This window comes from Pelophylax lessonae, assembly GCF_965119305.1.
Source record: "Pelophylax lessonae genome assembly, chromosome: 6".
Taxonomy (NCBI): domain Eukaryota; kingdom Metazoa; phylum Chordata; class Amphibia; order Anura; family Ranidae; genus Pelophylax; species Pelophylax lessonae.
The window spans coordinates 217693963-217713001 of record NC_138773.1 but is presented as its reverse complement, the minus strand read 5'-3'; the positions used below and the strand labels follow the sequence as shown (position 1 = coordinate 217713001).

The window sequence follows — 19039 nt, the reverse complement described above, 5'->3', positions numbered from 1 at the left end:
TACCTTTTACAGTGTGAGTGCAATTACCAGTATGTTGGAAGAACCATACGTACTGCCGCCATACGTATTGGAGAACATCTGACCAACATACACAAAGCTTTTCCTGGGCATAGTGTATCCCAACACTTCGCCCAATGTCACAGAAAAAATCCCAAGAGGTTAAAAATCATCGTTATTGAGAAATATACACCACACTGGAGGGGGAGCAATCTGAGGAGGTCTATATCCAGGAGGGAAACCTTCTGGATATATGAGCTCGGCTGCTCCAGACCCCGTGGACTCAACATAGAGTGGGACATAAACGCACACATTAATAACTGTTGATCCCCACATATATTTTGGCAGGTTTTATATTTTAGTTATCTTTTAACATTTATTTTAAATTTGTATTGGAGCATATGGTTTAATATAGTTCAATACATTTTATTATACACATATTTCCGGTGTCACCCCTTTCCCACTACGCTCCTAAAGCAGTGTGTTGTAGGACAGGAAGGAAAGTGTTTACTTCCGGTGTCACCAGGATGTGCCATAGATCGATGTTTTTATACATTTGTTTTTAACAAATAATAAAGTATGTTTTTTTACATTCCTTTTAACACAAGGAAAGTTACCCATATTTAAGTAATTTGCCTTAAATTGCTATCAGCCAGAAGTTCCAAAGCATACCTGCTCTGCAGACACTTGCTCTGCAGACAGGAAGTAAAGTGTTTGCTTCCTGTGCAGACAGGAGGTGAAGTGTTTACTTCCTGTGTCACCAGGATGTGCTATGGATCAATGTTTTATACTACCTGCTCTGCAGACACCGGAAGTTAGACAATCTGCTTCCACCTGTATAAATAAAGCGGAAGTGACGATGCGCCAGTACTCCTGTCTCAGTAGAAGTCCTATGGGAAGAAACCGGTCAGATTAGGAGGCGCACACGTCACACACAACTTGCGGTCCGTGCTGCAGCCGGCCGCAAGCCTTTGCAGGAATTCGTATGCCTATGTTTATGCTGAATACAAGACATCTAATTGTAAGTGCATTATCAACTGTTTTTTGAATAAATCTCAAGGGTAATACACTATTAGCCCTTTTTTTCCTTTAATACACGGTGGTTTTGTGAGCTTGTAAAGAAGGATGAGGCTGTGTTTCTTGCTGGTACTCGTTGCCATCTAGTGGAGAAAGAAAGGTAGAGCGGTTCTACATCCCACTTCAGGATTTTAAAGAGGAAGCAAGGCGGTGGTTTCACTGAACAAGTGCATACCTATTACCATCTGGTAAGAGGCTAATTCTTGGTGATTTACACGTGGTGTTTGTTCACAAGGAGATTGGATATTTTTTCAGCACAAGAAAATATAGTTGCACCTTATTTATTTCCGTTTGGTAAGGATGAATTTCACTCGGTGGTGGATACACGTATTATTCGGATAGAATACAATTCTACTCACCTGCAAAATATTTATGGACACTTATGAACTTTTATGTTTATGCACCAATTGATTTGCATTATTAATTGGCTTCACAGATTGATATATGTTATATATATTTACTTTTGTTGATTTGGTTCACACATAGATATATGTTATATATTCATTATTTATTTGTTGTTTAGCGCACCCCACACCACATATACATTTATCTATATTCAAAAGCACTGAATACCGGGAGCAGCTTCAACACACTATCAGCGCACCCATCCCCCTTACAACAGCGCAAAGTAATTAACTGGTTGTTAAGGAGCGGGCTGGGGAGCTGGCCGCTGCATCCTTAACAACGGATGAGTCATCAGCTGTCAGCGGGCTTCCCCGCTGACAGCTGAATTAAAAACAAAACATTGCCTGTAATACAAAAAACATCAGGGGAGTTCCCCCAATCCATACCAGGCCCTTTGAGTCTGGCATTGGGTTTTAAGGGGAACCCCACACCCTAATGTAAAAAATACTAGGTATGGTCCCCCCAAAATCCATACCAGACCATTATCTGATCATACAACCTGGCAGGCCAGGAAATGGCATTGGATGAGTGAGCACCCCCTTCTTGAACCAGGCCACATGCCCTCAACATGGAGGGGGGTTGCTTTGGGGAGGGGTTGCTGTTTTTTTAATTTTATTACAGGAATTGTCAAAAACTGTGTGTTTTTATTTCTTTTTGACACTTTTTTTGGTGAATAAGTAGAGTTAAAATGTACCCCATACTCAAATAGGGAGAGCTGGGATCTGGAAGACCCCTTGTTAAAGAGGGCTTCCAGATTCTGATAAGTCCCCTGTCCGCAGATTCCCAGAACAACAGCCCAGGGTTGTGGGGAAGAGGCCATTGTCCCCATCAACATGCTGACAAGGTGCTTTGGGGTGGGGGGGAGAGCAACCCCCCATGTTGAGGACATGCAGCCTGGTATGCATCAGGAGGGGGAGGGGGCGCTGCCAGGCAGGTTGCATGCTCAGATAAGGGTCTGGTAGGGATTTTGGGGGGGCCAACACCATTTTTTTCAAATTTTGGTGTGAAGTTCCCCTTTAAAGAAATTCCCTACCCAAAGGGCCTGGTATGGATTGGGGGGAGACCCCCACACCGTTTTACTTTACCATTTTTTGTATTGCTGGCAATGGTTTGCAGCCAGAAAATTAATTTAAATGTAATTTTTTTTCTTTACATATGTCAGTTTTGCTGCTGCAGGTTCTATACATGGTACAGATGCTCTACTTTACAGGCAGACTAAGGAGACCCCCAAGGCACTATATTTAAAGGAATTTTGCATTTTTAATGTTTCACCTTAAGAATTATTAAAATCACTGCTCCTAAAAAAAAAAAAAGCGCGTTGATACATGTTCCCCAGGGCAGTACCCGTGCCCCCATACCCTTTTTATGTCCAATAACTTGCATATTAGCCTTCAAAATGGGAACTTTAGATTTTTCAAGTTCGGGTCCCCTAGACTTTAACAGGGTTCGCGGCTCGGGTCCGAACTTTTCCAGTTCTGGTGCAAACTGAACTGGGGGGGTGTTCGGCCCATCATTACTTGTAAGCTTGTTTACTGTGTTAGACCGGCAGCAACAAGTAAAGCAGTCTGGCAGGCTGGCAGGAAGAACCACACCTCCGAGCAGGGGACATGTTGTCTGACACGCCTGAAACTGTTGGATAAGAGCCGAGCTGCGAACTCTCTAAAAGAGGGAATAATGAATTTGCTGTCTTCCAGAGATGTACTGTACATACAGTATTTATCCTCTATTGCGGAGTGCAGTTGTCTGCATTTTTTTGGAGCAACTGGTTTGCTTATTGAATTTGAAATGACCATGCAACTTAATTAAATTATATCTAAACCTAAAAACATAAATTGAATATATTGTTGCACATGTTCCTATATAATGTGAAAAAGTTGAGTCTTTTTTATATTTTCTGCTTTTTTTAATATTTCACTTTCTTTACTAGGGTGGCAACACTTATGGATTACTGTGTTGTCACTATTTTCTGTCTGCTCTCAAGTTGAAGTACACACATTCATGGGAAGGCATACGATACTGGCACGTTCCATGATAGTCACTGCAATAAAAAAGTGATTTTTTTTCTGCTGCTGAACATGTTCAAAGGAAGTTTATTCAAAAGATTTCCAGGATGTGCCCAGCACCAGGAGAGATACCATGAACAAAGTAGAGCGAAAACTGTATTGTTAAAAAAAAAAAAAAGAATACAATCCTGTTTTCTTACAGTGCTAAACAAAATTAAGTATTAGTTTGTAAGCGTACAGTCCTACTTTAAATAGTGTTTTTTTTTTTTATTTGCTCAGAGATCAGTTTTATAACAATAATAAAGCCTTGTTTTTTTTTTGTTTTTTTAAACAACAAATGTTATACAAACCTGCTCTGTGCAGTGCTATTGCACAGAGCAGCTCGGATCCCCTTCTTCTCGGTTTCCATGCTGGCGCTCCTAGTTCCTCCCTCCTGCTGGGTGCCCCCACAACAAGTAGCTTGCTCTGAAGGCACCCATCAGGGCACGCTCCCGGCTCCATGTGTCCATTCACACACGGAGCCGCGGCTCGGCCCTGACCTCTCTGTCTCCTGATTTGCTCTCTGGTTGTTATTGACAGCAGCGGTAAGCCAATGGCTACAGCTCCAGCCAAAAGCCAGGAGTGTGAATCCCCAGTGAGGTAAGGCTCTTGTGGACATCGCTGAATTGAAAGGGGGCTCAGGTAGGAATGAGGGGGAGCTGGGGGGGGCACAGAGAAGGTTTTCTACCTTCATGCATAGAATAAATGAAGGTAAAAAACTTGTGCCCTTGCAACCACTTTAACGCCTCTTCCACAGGGGCGGCAGTCCCCGCTGGCCCTCTGCAAAGTGAGGTGGCCGTCTCTTACTTTTGCACCATGTTTGGCTCGTTTACTTTGAAAAAGAGGATTCCCCCTGGGCCTCACTCCCCGCAGATTTGAATGGTGGCCCAATAAGGGCTTTATGCATATAGCAGATCTCTGTGACCATAAGGGTATTTTAGCTAAACAAACCCTGATAGTGAAGCATCAATTGCCAGAGTCAGAACACTTTTGGTATGCTTAGATAGCATATTTCCTTTATCTTGTAAGTCTGATATACTGTAGCTTCTATGTTGCCAATGGAGCACTTATGCCACAAATATGATAGGCTTTGTGGTCATATCTCAGAGATCTATGCTATTCTAATAGATACTTCTGCTAAACAGGGTTATATGGACAAATGGGAACAGGATCTCTAGGACAATGTGGCCTTTAAAAGATCAAAAGTTATCAAGAGGGAATTTCCAGGATCATAAATAGTGATTCTTGCCGCTATAAAGATAAACACTATCAAGCACTGCATGAGTCTCGGGGCTCCCTTCACGCAGTGGCCAGGCAATACCCTTTGCAGAGATTTGGTCAAGTTAATCCCTGTGAGGGAGTAAATAATGTTGTGGGTGCAGATCCAAAACTTGTGTTGTGCTTTTCCTTCATGGCCACACCCTCAAAAGAAACAGAGGGAAGCCCCCAGGACCCATTGGGCCACTCTGGAAGGAACCATGTACCACCATAACAGTACCTTGTAATTAGCTTTGATCACAAATGTATTTATAATTGATATAGTGGCTCCCTGAGCCAATCTATAACACTCTGCATGGTCTAAGACTTCCCCCATGTCCCGTTTCCATCTTTCCATGTAAGGAAGTTTTCCCTCCATAGAAGAAAGAATACCATAAAACTTGTAACCCAAGTATTTATCAATACCTTTACATGAATATTCCATGGGTGCTGCTGTAGAAAGGTCAGATACTCTTTTCAAGGAAGTAAATAAGCTATCTGAGTGTAGCACCCTCCTAGGTAGATGTTAGGAAAATGCATATGTGGCCCTGTCTGCTTATCAGAGGGGCCTGAATTGTTAGCTAGCTGTCACATGTTTCCAGGTGTGTCTGTTGAGTCTGTTGAGTCTCCCCACTGTATCCAATATGGGATCGTGTTGGCCAGTGAAGGAAACCTAGCCAATAGCACACCAGGGTTTATGACTTTCTCAGTGGGTGGGGTTTACTGCAATGCACCCTGGGATCGGATATAAATCTGTGGGGAGCATGTGACAGAGTGTCTTTTGGCAGGAGCATCAGTCCCAGGAGGAGGTGATGGCTGTCTCTCCTCCTGTCAGAGAGTGAAGGTGGTTCAGGCAGACGGGCTAAGGGGACCAGAGGTTAAGATCTGCCCAGGGGTCTGCCTAGGAAAGGGGACCACTCCAGAAGGTCAAGGGGATCCAGGAGCCAGCTAACCAGTAGTATTGGCAGTGAAAGGGGGTGCCAAGTTTTTAAAGCCCTGAAGATAGGGAAGTGAAAGGGGACTCCAGTGTGGGTCCCGAAGCATTCAGCAGTGCAGCAAATGTGTACAAGTAGCTACCTCAGGCGAGAGTACCTCAGGGAGCTAAAAAGGGACTTCCGCAGTAAAAAAGGAAGTTACAGCATCAAGTCAGCGTTAACCGGAACTCGGCCAGTGTTAACCAGCATCAAGCCAGCGCTAATCATCAGTGTCAAGCAGCATTTATTCAGAGTCCCTGTCAAGTTGTGTATAGTTCAATTGCAGGAGTATCACACTCATCCCTTCTCCCATCCAAGTTCCTAAATAAACCTAAAAACCCAAAGATACTGGACTGGTTCTTGTCTCAGTGCTCACACTTGGAGAAACATGTTCCAAGGTACTTTTGTTGCACCCAGTGACCCAGGGGGACCCACAGCCAGCACCTATGCTGGGAATTGTGCTACATGAGTATAGCGGTAGTATTCTGTAGGTGACAGATCATGATTCTCTTTAAAACTTGGCATTGACAAGACACCTCTACGATCATAAAAATCAGCAATACTCAATACACCCTTGTTGGTTCACCATGAAAAATCTTGGTGGGTGAGGCCTGGGGTGAAATCAAGATTCGTCAGCAAGGTAGCCAGGGCCGAAAGTTATGTTTCAAGGGCAATCTATCCCACAAATCTCTAGAAAAATAAAGTGTGGAACAAAGAATCGTGGGTCGAGCCTTGGCTTGTAACCACAGCAAATGGCTGACAGGCCAGGTAAACAAATAAGAAAACTCCAGCTGCATTCAGATCAGATGACTTTGTCTTGTGTAAAATGGGATCAGTGGAGTCATCTGGGAAGCCTGAAAATACCTGAGCAGGTCCCTAGGCCTCTTATAGCCTAAGATATAAAGCATAATTTTCTCCTAATGCATTTTCCATAATACAACAAAAATTAAAAATCCAGCAGGGACAATGTACAAGAGACTTCAGAAGATTGCTGCCATGTAAAATATAGGTACTTACAATGCTTGCATTTCAAAAACATAAATTTAATTATTTATTAGTATTTAAAAAACGGCATTAGTTTGTGTCTTCTTTATCTGCCTATAGTTCAGCTTTAAAAAATCATTGTTTGCCACATAAAATAGAAAATAAAGATTTAACAGCAGACCTCGTTTCTTAGTGGATCATGGGAATACACCCTGTATCTTCATAATTATAGGATAACTGAAGTTTCCCTGGTATTACATAATCACAGCACAGCTCATTGTTTGAACCATATTAAATAATTCCTCCCCTGAGGTCTGTCTCTTCATGCATCTGACCTTTCTGTTTAATAAAAAACAAGGATGTAGAAATTAGCACCCATGTGGGGTCTGTGCCCTGATATTTAAAGCATGAAAACAGCAAGAGGGAGAGGTAAAGGTTTTAATTGGAGATGTTGATGTTTAACTTAACACATTCATTTCATAAGAAGAAATAATATAGAAAAAATATGAGATGGATTGTGCAGAAGTAGGATTTGAACGAACAACTCCATTAAAAAAGCAATGCTGTCCGATAAACCTTACAATTGTGAAACTGAGAAAGAAGGAAAAGACAATTGTAAGTGTACACTAACAAGTGGAAAAGAAGACCCGGTGCTGTATGTCAGTGACTGCACAGCCATTTCATCATGTTTAGAAGTGCCCTTCTCTAGCTTTCACACCATTAGTTTGAAAGCCATTATGGTATCATCATTTTTCAGCTTTGTAATGAGCTACAACATGGCAGCCAAAAGTTGGCTTGTAGGACTAATAAACAAAAGGAATGGCATATTAATAGGTCTGACCATTATGGAAATCTTCATTATCAATTACCTAAGAGTACTCCATGCTTCAGTCTCTGGAAATATTATATGGCCTAATTTGTAGATGCAGTATTTTAAAGAGAACCAGTTAACAAGGAGTATTTATAGTGATATGAGTCTTCATTAATGATCTGTTATAATGATGTAGCCTTAGCACTGAAAAGGAGCATCATAGCATCATCAGTGGTGGTGGGGGGTGGTGAGGTACAAGGACAAATATCCAACAATGGTAAATACAACTCTGTAGGCAGTGTTTATGGTTGTACCATTTGCTGAATGTGATTGACTGACTTGCAATATGCCAGACACAATCCCGCCTCCCATCTGCATAAATATTGTGTCGTTTAATTTTTGCTTTTTTGTCATCTGTGTCTCATTAGGGAGATTTCCCTTGCAGACCCAACAGGAAGTGAGAGGATATCAATGTGAAGCATAGCCTGTCCAAAAGGAGAAGTCCGGCCTAACACTAAAAATGGTACATCTATAGACATTCACGATCTAACACTAACCTATCTAGCCCTGTAAAGAAGAAATCAGTATACATACTGTAGCACCTTCCTAGGTAGGTGCTAGAAGAGAAAGTATAGTTTTTGGGTCTTTCTGCTTACCAGAGAGATTTCAGGTAAATTTATATTGTTCTCTGCCTACCAGAGAGCAGGATCCATTGGTAGGGTCTGCTCATGGTGATCAGGTGCAGCTCAGTTTGTCTGTAATAATTCACATTCATCCAATAGGGAGGCATATTTGACAGTTGGAGGAAACCTGGTAAGTGAGGGCACAGGCATTGTTGCAGCCTTCAGAGGAAGAGTCAGTGGAGTGGTGCCAGTCAAGGGGATGCTAGAGAGTGTCTTGAAGATAAAGTAGTTTGCATCAAGTCTGCTGCTAGAGAGAGCAAAAGGACTGAAATTCTTCCATACAAGTGGCAGTATGGTAAAAGCAGTGTGTCTGCTTCCACAAATAATCTGATGAGGTCAGGTAATGTATACTCAGCCTCTCAATCTCAGAAATGGTTAATTCAGTCTCTCGCTGAAATGGTCCGGTTTGGATACAAATGACCTCCCTTAGAGATGTCTGAAGTCCCTTTTCCTCTCTAGGCTCATTTCGCCCTCCTCATAGTCCTCAGGTTTTTCCCTTACATCCACTCTTGGAGCAGGTAATGTATACCAAATAAACAAGGTGCATACATTAAGTGATAAAGCATATAGTCACACAATAATGACACACTAGCAGCGCTTATGTAACCTATGTCCACACAAAACTGTGTGGATGGCTTGAATAAATAAATGACTTTGTATTGGGTAAAAATGAAGTTCATGCGTAAGGTCCAAATATCATCCAAAAGATGCCAGTCCCAACAGTGTGAATCCTCAATCGGTCATCACCACAAGGAAGAAGGAACCTCCACCTCACCACTGTGCACACCCCTTTGGTTAGACATTCACCAGATGGACAATGTATATAGGCCCAAAATACTGTCATTATACATGGGACATCCCGATCGCTTCCAGACTCTGGATGTAAGCCACACTCAACTGCAGATATCCAGGTGTATCTCAAAAAGCCAAACGCCCCTTACATCAGATATCCACCTCGGCTTGGGCCAAACAGCATATCTCCTTGCTGCAGTGCTTCTGTCTTGCCTCCCTTCACATGTGGTGTTTGGGCCCAATGTGGTGTTTGGGTGTCATTATTGTGTGACTATATGCTTTATCACTTAATGTATGCACCTTGTTTATTTTGTTTTCATTTAATAGCAGCAGCTGATTTTAGATTGTCCATTCTGTGGACCTGCATTGGTGGTTTTAAGCGCCGGGTGAGCAAGTCGTTTTCCCCCCCTATATTTTCGTTACCTTGCTCCCATTTGTTGTAGGTAATGTATACTGATTGGGATCATCCTGATATGATTTTTGTTCCTCCCAAAAGGTTTTCACTATTGTATCTTATGGAGGAAAAATTTACAAGAAAATGGAGTATACCTACTGTAGATGCTGCCATTTCTTCTGCTTACAAAAGTTTAACTTGTCCTGTGGATGATGCCCAGGTTTTTAAAGATCCAGCTGGTAAGAAGTTGGAATCTTTACTAAAAGCCTCCTTTGCTGTTGCAGGGTCTGAGATACAAGCAGCAGTAGCAGCTATAGGAATTTGTCAGTCTTTAAAAGACTCTATTAAACGAGTATCCAGGATGGTTCCTTCTCAAGGAGAATCTGTGGAAGATTTGACAGATCTACCTCACACATTATTTTTTGCAGTGGATGCTCTTAAAGACTCCACTTTTGACAGGGGGAGAGTGCATTGCTGCCCATTAGGAGGAAAAGCAAACGTCCCTCTTTTAAGATTCCCAGCACTCCCAGTGCTTTTAATCCCAGGCAGTTGCGGCGGCCCCAGACATCTGGATCTAGGACCAGGCCTTCAGGGCAAGGGCAGAAAAAACTCTGGGCCCAGAGATCTACCAAGTCTACCTCTAAGCCTTCCTTGTGAAGGGGTGCCTCCACTCAATCAGGTGGGGGGAAGGCTGCTATGGTTCTTGAAGGCATGGGTAGAAATAATTTAGGACATCTGGGTTTTTTCCACCACCTCCCAGGGATACAAACTGGAATTTTGGGTGTTCCCGCATCCTTGGTTTGTAAAGTCAAACATACCTGCAGATCCTCTAAAAATATCTCTTTTTCTGGCTCTGGACCATTTAAGGTCCCAAAGAGTGATTACAGAAGTGCCGGAGGACGAAAGATTCAGGGGTTTTTACTCAAACCTTTTCGTAGTCCCCAAGCCAAATGGAGACGTGAGACCTATTCTGGATCTCAAAGCTCTAAACCAGTTTCTGAACATTCATAATTTCCGTATGGAGTCAATTCGTTCAGTCATGACCTCCCTAAAGGGAGAGGAATTTCTAGCATCCATAGACATCAAGGATGCATACCTTCACGTGCCTATTTTTCAGGCCCATCAAAGGTTTTTAAGCTTAGCAGTAGAAAACCATCATTTTCAGTTTGTGGCCCTGCCCCTCTGGTTGGCCATGGCTCCAAAAGTGTTCACAAAGGTCCTAGCTCCAGTATTGGCTGCCCTAAGGTCTCAACGGATATCAGTGATAGGATACCTAGACAATCCATTAATAATAGATTGATCAGCTTTGGCTCTAAGCCAAAACATTTTTGACAGAGCCAGACAGTTCAGTTCTTAGAATGTCTGGGTTAAATTCTGAACCTGGCAAAGTAAGCATTACAGTCGGTCCAGCGTCTGGAGTATCTGGGTTTCCTTGTGGACACAATACAGGCAAAGATATTTTTGCCATCAAGAAAGGTCACAGACCTGAAGGATCTGGTTCGATCCATAAGAAGGCTAAAGTATCCTTCTGTACACCTTTGAATGAGATTATTAGGGAAGATGGTGTCCTCATTTGGAGCAAGTCCCTAGATTGGTGCATGTCTCTGTGTAACGCTCCTGCGTTTTTAGTATAGGCTGGATTTGCAGCTGCAAAATCTCCACTCAGTAGTCATGTATAGATGTGTTGAATACCAGATCCAACTCTCCAGGACTCATCATCGTGGGCCTGTCAGCTTCAACATACAGATATATACACACTCAATGAGATGTTCCTGGAGTGATAGTATGTATATGATAGTATGAAGGTGATGTGCTGAAGGGACAGGTGTGAACAGTGACAAGGATGGTAATCACTTGATAGGGTTTGTATAGGAGAGTTCAAGATGGTATTAGGAATGCAGATAGGTTAGTATCGAGTATGCTAACAGGTGGTGAGGACAGCAGATGACAAATACAGGATAGACTAACCCAGTGCAAGGATAGATAGTAGTAGACAGGAGAGCCAGCAATCTATGCAGCAGTGCAGATGATAGATGGTAGTAGGCTGAAGAGCTAGCAATCTATGTAACAGTGCAGATGATAGGATAGTATAGATAGGTAGTAACAGTCCTTAATGTGCATAGGTAGATAGTGCAATAAGGTTATGGAGGGTTCCCCTGCGGGGTACTTATCACTTGTAATGTTAGTAGTTTAGAGAGGTCCAGTAGATGAGGAATGATCCGGTAGCGAGATACAGGGATCAGTAGCAAGGTTCCGGTCTGCTCCAGGTAAAGGGAATGACTGGAGGTTCCGATCGAGAGACAGGCTTGAAAGCATGTGGGTAACAAGGCAGGTTGAACGAACAATGTGAGTGAGACCGCCGGCGGTTGAAATAGCCGCTCTGCGGCGCTCAGCAGTGACATCATCGTTCTTAAAGGTATATGCGTACCACCTGAAGAGAAAGGTGGGACGCATTACAAAGAAAAGTGGTGATTAAGGGTACCGGAGGTACCGGAATCTTACACTCTGGTAACAAGAGTACATCAGAGTCTAAGCTGGTGGTTGTTAACCAGAAATTTGGAAAAAGGGAAATCTTCCAGTAGTCTGGAAAGTAGTGACTACAGAATCAAATGCCAGTCTCTCTGGTTGGGGAGCAGTTCCGGAGGAGGCCACAGTCCAAAGAAAGTGGTCTTGGGTAGAGAAAAGTCTCCCCATCAATGTCTTGGAAATCTAAACAGTTTGTGGGGGCTTTAAAATTCTGGACGCTCAGACTTTGGGGCTACCCTGTCAGGGTAAAATCTGACAATGCCACAGCTCTGGATTAAAACAACCATCAAGGAGGCACCAAAAGTCAGTCATCCCAGAAATAGGTGGATATCATCCTATCCTGGGCAAAAAAAATTAGCTCCATGCCTATCGGCGGTTTTCATTCCAGGAATAGAAAACTGGCAGGCAGACTTTCTGAGTCGTCAACAGATGTTTCTGGTGGAATGGTCCTTACACCCCAAGATCTTTGCATTGATCTGCAAATGCGGGGGGGGGGGGGTCCCAGATATAGATCTGTTGGTGTCCAGGTTCAACAAAAAGTTGAAGAGATTTGTGTCCAAGACCAGGGATGCACTCGCAGTCGGGGTGGATGCTTTGGTGACTCCTAGGGAGGAGTTTTCCCTGATCTATGCCTTTCTTCTGGTTCAGCTGCTGCCGCATCTGTTATGCAGAATCCAGCTAGAGGGGAAACCAGTAATCCTGGTAGCTCCAGCATGGCCAAAGAGGTTTTGGTATGCACAAATTCAAAAACTGGCAGTGGCAAGGCCTTGGGTTCTTCCACTGCATCCGAACCTGCTCTCTCAAGGTCAGATATTTCACCCTGCTTTACAGTCTCTAAATTTGACGGCTTGACTATTAAAGCCTTTATTTTGAAAGAGCGGTGTATATCTGGCCCTGCAGTTTTTACCCTGATAAATGCTAGAAAATCAGTCTCTAAAGGAATTTATTACAGTGTCTGCGAATCGTACATTGCCTGGTGTGAATCCAGGAAATATCATCCCCGCAAGTATATCATCAGGAGAATTCTAGCTTTCTTGCAAGTAGGGGTAGATATGAACTTAGCCCTGAGCACTATTAAGGGTCAAATTTTAGCCTTGTAATTTTGTTTTTACAGAAACCGATTGCTTCGCATTCCTTGGTTCAAACCTTCGTTCAAGGGATATTATGTATGCTTCCACCAGTGAAGTCACCATTGTTTCCTTGGGACCTAAATGAGGTGCTGGCAGTTTTACAAAAGCAGTCTTTTGAGCCCATGGGGCATATCCCCCTGGTTCTTTTGACCAGAAAATTGGTCTTTTGATTGCGATAACTTCAGCCAGAAGAGTATCAGAACTAGCAGCTCTTTCTTGTAAAGAGCCATTCTTGATTTTACATCAAGATAGGGTGACTCTACGTCCACACCCAGGTTTTTTTTTTTCCCAAGGTGGTGTATGCGTTTCACTTAAATCAGGACATTGTACTGCCTTCCTTTTTTCCAAATCCTCAAACAGGTTACTATATTCTCCTGATGTAGTATGTGCTCTTAAGTCTTACTTGAAAATGTCAGCTCAGATTCGTAGGACCAATCTTTTGCTCATACTGCCAGAAGGGCCCAGGAAAGGGCAGGCAGCATCTAATTCCATGATTTCTCGTTGGATTCACCAGGTTATTATCCAGGCGTATGGTTTAAAAAGGAAGGTTCCACCCTTTCTGATAAAGGCACACTATACCAGAGTAGTAGATGCCTCTTGGGCAGTTTGCCATCAAGCTTCTATGGCTCAGATTTTCACAGTCGCGACTTTGTCGTTAGTGCATACGTTCACTAGATTCTATCAAGTGGATGTTAGAACCCAGGAGGAGTCTGCATTTAAACGCAGTGTTCTGCAGGCAGCTATGTAGACCTTTTGTGGTCTGATGGCGGTATTGATGGTGTCCCCCTCTTCTCAGGTGCATTGCTATAGGACATCCCATATGAATATGGCTGTGTCCCGTGATGAATGATATGAAAATATGGATTTTTTTCGATAGCTTACTTGTAAAATCCATTTCTTGGAGTACATCATGGGACAGAGTGGTCCCTCCCCCCTCGTATGGGGTATTTATTGCTTGCTACAAAACTGAGGTACTCTCGGGATAGGAAGGGTTTTATAGGGAGACTTCCTGTCTCATTTGTTGCCAGTGTCCATTCACCTGAATGTGGCCTATAACGTAAATGTAGTGAATATGGCTCTGTGTCCCCTGATGTACTCCAAGAAATGGATTTTACAAGTAAGCTGTAGAAAAAAAATCAATAAATATGATCTATTTATATGGACTTTTTCATTGGATTTTTTCTTTTTAAATTATTATTTTTTTTTTACTGGAATAATAATAAGCCTTTACTACTAGTATATTTGCTATATTGCAAATTGATATATGCTATTGTATTGGTTATCCACATTTAGATACTTGTGTGAAGTTCAGACTCACTTTATTATGGAATTTAGAGCGCTCTTTATGATATAAGAATCATAGGATTGTCGTATAGCAAACTGTCAGAAATATACAAAAAAAATCTAAGGCCTTTGTTAATTGTCTATTTTCCCTCATCTAGTAAGCAGAGCGTGTCATTTTTCAGTGGTAAACTCAGAAAGAGGAAGGTTCAGCCTCTATTTGGGCCTTACAGTCGGACACGTTCTCTTCTGACAGGTGGAAAATACAAATAAATAACAGGACACCTAACTGTCCCTAAGTCCCCGTTCACACTAAGGTGACCTGTGAGGCGACCTGGTCGCCTCACAGGTCGCCGTAGGTCACCTTCCATAGGGAAGCTGCGGACCCGTTCTAATAGGAGCGACCTCGGAGGTCGCCCCCCCAAGTCGGATCGCGGCAATGTGAACGGGGCCTTAAGTAAGTCTGAACTAACATGATAACTGAAGAGTAAAGATTTTGATTCTTACAAATCCGCATTGCTGTATGATTTTCTTTAATTGTGAATTTAGCTTAAATTTTTATATTAATCAACAAGCGAAGACTCTAAAATGAAAAGGAAGTCAGTAAGTAGTAATAAAGCCTTCTACTTTTCAGTGTCGGCCTATTCTAGTAATAATAGACCTGAATAAGTTGCAGAGTACACAGGAGAAAGTTGAGGCATTTGTTTACTACCTATACTAAAGAAAGCAGATCATCTGTCTTGTATCCACAGCTCAAGGACATAGAGAGACTTTAAGTCTCATAGGGCTCTACTGCCCTGCAACTTAACACACATAAACGTCCTGATCATTTGGAACCCAGTGTGGAAGATTATGCTGCTAAGATTCCCAAGTTTCAGAATAGCCTAGAGGCAAGAGAACCTTCAGAGAGTGATAAATCACACACAGGCAGATGTCTGCACAATGCACAGCTGGGAAATGAAAACAGACTGTCCTCTAGTAAATGTGACACAGCTGAGAGTGGTAAATTATCCAAGCGCAGAGCATCACATATAGACCACACAAAACTAGACAGCAACTATAATAAGTCTCTTTTACGAGTATTATCTATTAAGTAATAAAGGTCCTGTATCTAACTATATAGCCTTCTTGGAAGTAAATCTAGTGGGTTTTCCCTTTTTGAAGGAACGTGTTTCCATGCCAAAATGGACCCAAATTTTCTTGGTAGCCACCTTCAGAGGGACAGAGTACAATGGATCTGCAGGGTGTCCCCCACCAAAACTGAATTGATAGTGGAGTGATTTGATGGTGTTGTAAATAATAATAAAAATCTATTTGTAACAGATTTTAGTTGTTCAGCCAAAAAAACAATTATCTCTCACTGATGTATAGTATGTGCAGCACTACTAAAGTATCCTGCTCTGCATTAGGAATGAATGAATCTGTCTTGGTCTAGCTGCAGCATAAGTTCCATAAAAGACTTGTGTTCCATTTAACAAATTTGCTGCTCTTATGCATAAAAATTTATAAAAGGTACCTTCATTATCCAGTCCCTTTCCTAAAGCCTTGTACACACCACAAGTTTTTTTTTCATTCAACAAAAAAGAAAACCTGACAGCTCAGGTCGGAGCCATTGTACTATTTTCGTACAGCAATCTCTCCTGCTGAGCTATTGTATTCTGACCCCCGCCAAAACACTCCAATCAGCGCTCTTAGTCATCAGGAGCCAATCGGCAGACCTTTATTTAGTCATGAGCCTTTGAATGTCAGCCTGTTTCTATTGAACCGGCTGATGCGGTCCAACATTCAGCCTGTGTGTGCTAGGCTTTACTTTCTGCAATCAAGTAGTCACATTCACTACAAAAAAAATCACATCTGTACCCCCTCCTGTTCATTGACCTTTTCCTTCAACTAGCAGTTCCCCCAAGTGCATCAGAGCATACAGTTTTCTTTTTTCTCTTTTACTTCTTTTTTTTTTTTTTCATTCTGTTTTACTTCTGATTATTATTTATTTATTTTCATATGTGTTAACATATTTTTTTAAAATTTGGCATTTATGTGGTGGTTGAGCTACACATAGCAAAGGTCAGGCATAGCTGCAATTTCACTGCTTTGCCAGCATAATCTTACTCCTCCCAGGTGTTTGGCAACCACTTGTATTATTTTATATATTTATTTCAATATAGTCAGGGCATTGGAGGCATGTCTATTAGGAAAAACCCACAGCCATAGGTGAGCCTTACACTAAGCTGTAAAATGCACCCCTCTATTTGTTGATGCCCTCTCTCAAACTATGGAATTGTGGGCAGCAGCAAATGCAAACGTAGGGGGTAAGTAGAATCCTACAGCCATAGGTTGCATGCATTTCCCCAAATAAGGACCATCCACAAAAAAAAAAAAAATACATGCAAGCCTAAAAGGAGAGGTAAAGGTGTTGCCATGCCACATAGAGCTTCTCCTGCCCTACCCCTTTACCTCTTTCTCTACCACTTACTTATATTAATATGGTATGAGGAGAGGATCTGGAGAGCTGATGTGATATGGGGGGGGGGGGGAGGGGGGCATAATGCCTTACAAAGTAAAGAACTGGTAAAAACAGCCCCTATCCTCCAGTTCTTGGCCTGGGCAGTTCTACATTTTTAGGTTTCTACCTGCTAGTCATTTTTAAGTACTTTCATTTTTGTTAAAAACTATTTACATATTTACTATTTTTTTTTCTCCTCATAAGACTGTCTCTGCCCTGGTTAAGCAATCATTAGCAGGAATGACAATGAAAAATGGGTGAAATTACTGGCAGCTGGGAAAAATGCTGCAAGGGAGACTCAACTGGATTTTGTGAGGATGTCATAGGCTGCACTTCCCCCAAGTGAATTTTTTAAATTCAAAGCAGCATTCCTGTGCCAGGTTTTTGCTGGAGTGCAAAAAAAGCACCTAACCTCCCTACCATTTGGCCCTGCATGTGCGCCAAGTGCCACACATGCGAGAAGCATCACATGTGCCTTTGGCGCATCTATGACGAACAATCGATCATGGCGGCATGTGGCATGCCTGTGCATCGGTGATATTTCAGGCCCGGCTCCCCGATGCATGGAGCGGTGGTTTGTTGCAAGGCAGCCAAGGTTTTCTAGCCTCTCGTTTGTGCGGTAAGTAGTTCCGGTACCATGGCTAACAAGGGGTCCCCCATGCAAGGAAGCCTGGGGGGCTCATTATAGCCTACTTACATCTGAATATTTGTAAACTTGAATTATAGATGGTAATCCTGCCTGAATTTGAAGGAACGACTACAGCTTGATCTCTGGGCACACTGCAAGCTGCATTCTATTGATTTTTCTGATTGCCTTACTTGGAGCTCCTTCTATGTTTTGATGATTCACCTTCATGTGAGTACAGGGCTATAGGATACTACCTATACATTGGGGGCTACTCACTAAGCATACTAATACCCTACATAGGTACCTGGTTATATTATATATATATATATATATATATATATATATATATATACATACATACATACATACATACATACATACATACATACATACATACATACATACAGTATTTTACAAAAGTGAGTACACACCACATTTTTGTAAATATTTTATTATATCCTTTCGTGTGACAACACTGAAGAAATAACACTTTGCTGCAATGTAAAGTAATGAGTGTACAGCTTGTATAACAGTGTAAATTTGCTGTCCCCTCAAATAAAACTCAAAAAAATGCACTGTCATTGTACTAATGACACTGGCAGGGAAGGGCTTAATTTAAGGGGCGATCAAAGAGTTAAATGTGTTCCCTGGGAGTGCTTGCTAACTGTGTGGGGGCTGCTTTGACTGGGTAAAGACGGAGATCTGTGTTCCTGCTTAGCAGAAACACAAGATCTCCCTCTTCCCCTCTCACAGAACAGTGGTCTGCTTTGTTTACATAGGCAGACGGATGCTCTATCGGCCTCGGGAATGATCTTGGGGTGCCGGCAAACATCTGGTCCTGCTTATTGGCTCCTGCTGTGTCCAATAACAGTGCGTGTGGATCGCCAGTGGCTCAAATGTGCGCCTCAGACCCATAACTAGAAATCACTGCCACAGTATATATGCGTGGGGCAGTCCAGAAGGGGTTAAACTGGTTGTATAATCAGTGATCACAATTACTGCCAGGCACTCTGTTATAACAAGCTGTACTACACATTATATGTGTTTTTATAAAAATTCTGCAGCTAAATCCTTTATTTTACATCACCAACGTGCAGTCACATGACCGCCCAGTGCTCTCCTTCCCCGATCTAAGGACTAAAGTGGGAGGGGCTGAGATTCCCCTCTGACAAGCTGGGTGGTCACGTGACTGCACATTGGCAAAGTGAAATAAGGTATTTAGCTGCAGAATTTAAAAAAAGAGATTCCAAGACTCTAAACAGTGGTATGACTGCACATAAACTAACATAAACTAACCACGGCATCATGGATCAGCAGCAATAATTACCGTGGTCAGCACACCTAGCGAGACACAGGAACGGGCAGGATCAACAAGGTGTTTTACAGCATAGAAAGGGACAAATTATACCACACATGCTTAACATGCTTTCTTCTTTAGGGTTACAACTTCTTTAATTTTTAATTTTCTGATTTGCTTGCCTGTTGTAGGTTAGTGCCTAGTCAGAAACAGCCAAACAACCCACATTTTGAGAAGGATGTCACCAATAATGTTGTT

At 42.3% G+C, this 19039-nt stretch overlaps 1 protein-coding gene across 1 annotated transcript in view; it reads right to left on the bottom strand.

The window, feature by feature from the left end:
* LOC309558826 (uncharacterized protein) overlaps positions 1 to 19039 on the bottom strand; it is a 326395-nt gene that overhangs the window by 67857 nt on the left and 239499 nt on the right. The window lies entirely within an intron of this gene.